The sequence below is a fragment of the Sarcophilus harrisii genome, chromosome 6, assembly GCF_902635505.1.
Source record: "Sarcophilus harrisii chromosome 6, mSarHar1.11, whole genome shotgun sequence".
NCBI classification, from domain to species: Eukaryota; Metazoa; Chordata; class Mammalia; order Dasyuromorphia; family Dasyuridae; genus Sarcophilus; species Sarcophilus harrisii.
This window is the reverse complement of record NC_045431.1, coordinates 246,229,829-246,234,137: the sequence shown is the minus strand read 5'-3', so window position 1 is coordinate 246,234,137 and position 4,309 is coordinate 246,229,829.

Sequence of the window (4,309 nt, the reverse complement as noted above, 5' to 3'; positions counted from 1 at the left end):
ATCTTCTTTTCCTTAACTTTATATTTACCTACTACCTAGCAAAGCATCTTTTATTCAGAAGGCATTTTATTAAAATTTATTTCATTATTAATGGGGGGAACACAGAGAGAGACCGAGGTACAGAAAAATTGCAGTATGAATGGTTTGAATGATGGATTTATGGATCGATGGATGGACAGATAGAGAAAAAGCATTGATTAAGGGCTCATTTTCTGCTCAAGAGCTTGAGATAGATGACGATATTAAGTCAGAGGACCATGACATCAGGGAGATGATGCCATGACACTCAAGTGATTTGGATTGAAGAGAGTGAGGGCCATGCGCCTGCCTCACTTTCCCCTCCAGAGCTTTCTGGGTTCAGCAGCCAGATATAGATCAAGATGACTAGAGACATCCCTGGATGAAATGGAAGACCTTGGTCTATTTAAGCAAAGGTCCTCAACGGGTTTCAGTTTGACTGAGGCTGCACCCATTCCGTAATTAAAACTCGGTAGCAATTGAGAACATCTTTCACCCTAGTCCAAGAAAATCTAATGGTGACTTCATTTTTGTTGTTTTTAGTTGATTTTTTTAAAAACTGTAAATTCTCATTTTTCTCTTAAATTATCTTTTTTTTTACATGTCTGTTTTTATTTTGGAAGGAAAAAAGAAAGGAAAAAAAGTTTCCTGAGCTAATTGTCTAGTAAAATAAGCTCAGTAAGAGTTGATTTCTTTCCTTTGCAAGTTCCAAAATAATATTACCATGAGAAAATTTTGCTAAATTGTAAATGACAACCAGTTATGATTAAATATGTTATGGCATTCTCCTTCTTTATTTTTATCTTGTAATTAAAAAATTTACTTTTTATTTTTTTACTTCTCATATTGTCATCTATCTTTTTTTCCTGTAAATAAATTGAATATCCAAGTCAAAGGTACCTTCACTGAAGGAACATAAGATCACAAATAAGATCAAAAGGAGAAAAAACCACAAAGAACAAAGAAGCAACAACAGCAAGAAAGGAAAAAGTATTAAGTTTTGATTAACGTTCAGTCTCCATAGTTTTCTCTCTGGACAAGGATAGCACTTTACCTCAAAAGTCTACTGGAATTGTCTTGAATCATTTTATTTTTGAAAAGTGACTTCTAGTTTGAAGAAGAAAGATGAGAGAGTAGAATATCTGAAATTATGCTAAAGAGGTATACAAGAGGCCTGTATCCTTGTTTTACATATGTTTTTGATTGTTTATTTCATAAATTTAAACTTAAATAAAAATTAAAAAAGAAAAAGATGGGAGAGGCCATGCCTGCATCATATTGCTAATGGAAAGGTCTTGGGAAAACATGAAAAGAGCAGGTAATCTCCATTGTCTCCTATCTCCACCCAGATATAACAGACACAATGAATAATTTTTCTAGGGTGAGATTTAGAAGGTTTTATCTTGATTGATCTGAGTTACCTCTCTCCCACCAGAAGAATACCTTCTCTTTACATTGTCTAGTACGTATGCTTTTATATGGTTCTTCGGATTTCTAATTTTGCTATGATTTGGATAATTTCTTCCTCAATTTACTTTGTGTGTTCATTATGGGCATGTCATGTAGAAAAGGGTCAAATCTCGGATTAGTCACCTTTCTCTCAATAATACTGACAATGGATTAGAAGTTAGATTGAACCCAATCATACCTCCTAGACTGATAATATTTAAGGAAACACACAGATATAACTTTATTTTAGTACCCCATCTAAGCAAAGTAGAGTGATAGGGGCTCCAACTTCCTGTGTCCACACCTATCAGCTCCCTGGAAGAAGAATATGAGGAGAAAAAGACAGAGATGTCTATTCTTCCTTTCTTTGGGCCACATAAGACCATTCCTCAACACTAGGACTTTGGTACCTGTGGAGGCCCCCTTACCATTGTATTGCTTTATAACACACTGTGTGTCATGTCATATAAAAACAAGTATCAATTTCTATGGAGACTAAATGTATGATTAAGGCCTTCTTTGTAAGAATGAGTAAATTATAGGGCAGAGAAATCTTGAGATTACTTGCCTAAATAAAGACAATTCTTTCTAGAATGGATTGGTGTCAGGAGTAGAATTAACCAAGAAAAAAGAATAAATGATCAGAAACCACATTATTAAAGCATCTAGGTTTATGATACTTATAATAATATCTGAGAGGAAATATTTGTTATTATTTATCATCGTTATTTCTCATATCTTCAATCCAAATTCTCTCTGTCCTGAAATGTGGTTCTCCAAATAAGTTTTTTTAAAAATGGTGAACCATTAAGAAAATCAAGAAGTATCTTTTGTGTTCCAAAGTGGCTTCTGAAAGGCACAAAGAGGTCAAAGCTGGAAATGCTCTCAGAAGGCCAATCACAAAACTTTTATGGAATACTTCCTTTGTTTAGGGTTGGGATAGAGCAATCTAGGAACTTGGACATGTTTGATATTGACTGATGAAGAGATCTCCAGGCATTATAGACATTGACTAAGAAGATTTCAAAGACCAGATTCCTCCTAGGTGAGGCACTTAGAGAAGGAATAATTTGACAAACATACAAATGTTTTCAAAGCAAATTCTGAGTGTATAAGATTTTGGGGCTTCCAAGTCCTGTGATTTCTAGAGAGATGCAATCCCAACTCTTTTGGGCTACCCCATTGTCTTTACCCAGGAAGTGTCACTGCTCCCTTGGGACTTGAAAGCTAATGCCCCTCAGGGCTCCCATTCTCTATTGATAGAAACTGCTTCTCCCTATTCTTGAACTATGACTCAGAAGTGGTTCTATGCACTGGAGTAGCCAAACAGTGTTTTGTCCTGCATGGAGAGTGAGCACAGAAGTCCCCTGTAGTCTCTTTCGTTGTCAGATCCCCTTGCCATCTCTGTTCTGGTAGTTCCCAAATTTAGCTCCCCATCAAGTCCTGCCACTGATATTTTATCCCTGTGGTCTTTGGGTCAGCCTCTATCCCAATACCACAGGTGTCTTTTTCCAAACTCCAAAGTTGTTTTATCCTGGAAGACTGTCTCACTCTGACCTCTTGTTGACTCTGCCACTCTAGAGTTTGATTGAAAGCGTTATTTTTAAATTGTTTGCTGGAAAATATTGGGAGGGCTCAGTTGAGTGCTTTTACCATCCACTATCTTGGCTCTGCCCTTGTAAGTATCTGGGATTCCTTTTAAGGAGTAAAAATCTCCTTCAAATTGTTTTGTTCATGGGTTTGATATGACTTAACTTATGAGAAGAGGTGGTAAAAGTCAACAAGTTGTAAATGAAGAAAAGGATTGACCCTACTTCATTAATTTGTCATCTCCTTTGTATTTATATATTTGTTGTGCATATTATGTATTTATATGTGTATAAAATGTATAAAGAACTCTATAAACACATAATATATTTTGTATAGATAAAAATGTGTGGGCTTTTGGGGGGGGCAAATAATTAATATTTCATTCATGTCTGTATGTGTGAGTGTATATTTATATGCATATGCATCCATATAGACAAACATATAAAGAAATTATAGTAGGTAGGATTTTGGTTCAAAATGTGTGTGTGTGTGTGTGTGTGTGTGTGTATGCAAATACATGCAAATACTAGCACAATGAAATTAGAAATTTGGGAGCAGGGAAGGGCAACTACCATACTTCTTTTGGCCATATCAAAGGGATCCTTTTTGTCAAGCTTATAAAATAGAGAATCCCATGTTCAGATCTGTGCTTTGGGAAGACCCATATCATAGCTGAGTAAAGGATAGACTGGAAAGGGTAGGAACAAGGAGGGCTAAGAACTGGAAGTTTATTTGAATAGGATCTTTTAAATAGGAAACATGATAACTGCTCGAATGCAGCACGCATTCTATTAAATTTTAGACAGAATATAAAAAAGCACATTCAAAGTATATACATGCAATGCATATGCTTATATATGTGTGTGTATGTATAAATATACAGAGACACACATATGCTATATATATTATACATATATCTATATATACAGGTGTCTATATGGGCACATAAATATATACATATATAGGGTATAGGTAGAAAGATAGATTTGACTATCTTAATAGACTCAATATTTTTCCAATGAAAATGTTTCCTTTGAAGTACACTTAAAAAGAAATCAACTTAAGTAGACTTCCATTTTGGACCAGATTGAATGGAAGATCCTCATGGACTAGAAATTAATAAAATTATTATTATTATTATTATTATTATTATTATTATTAAAAGACCTCTACCTCAACTAATTGTACTCAAGGGAAATGCCAGAGAATCTGTGGTTTAGAAGGCTGAGAGTATAACTTTGGCTCCGTTGGG